Here is a 472-nt window from a genome sequence, read left to right as displayed (position 1 = left end):
ATATATCACCAACTCTAACAACGAATAGTCACTTCTAAGGACTCTAATTAAAATTTAATTACAAATTAATTTTAATTTTTATGTGTCAATAATTAATCAAATCTATCATCATTGTCGATACATAGATTTTTTAATGTGTATTACAAATTGTAACGAACATTTGCAGAATTATTAAAAATAGAACATTTTGTTTAGTAACATACATATTCTTATCAACAGTATTTTCAACGTAAACACTTGGTGCACAATAATCAATAATAATAATTCAATACAATAACAACAAAAATAGAAAAACAACAGCCACAATAGGGCACTAAACAAGTAAAAAATAGGAGCCACAATAGGGCGCTAAACAAGTAAAAAATAGCAGCCACAATAGGGCGCTAAACAAGTAAAAAATAGCAGCCACAATAGGGCGTTAAACAAGTAAAAAATAGCAGCCAAAATAGGGCGCTAAACAAGTAAAAAATAG

The sequence above is a fragment of the Dufourea novaeangliae genome, unplaced genomic scaffold, assembly GCF_001272555.1.
Source record: "Dufourea novaeangliae isolate 0120121106 unplaced genomic scaffold, ASM127255v1 scaffold379, whole genome shotgun sequence".
Lineage (NCBI taxonomy): Eukaryota > Metazoa > Arthropoda > Insecta > Hymenoptera > Halictidae > Dufourea > Dufourea novaeangliae.
The sequence above is the reverse complement of the archived record's forward strand: the minus strand, read 5'-3'. Positions refer to the sequence as shown.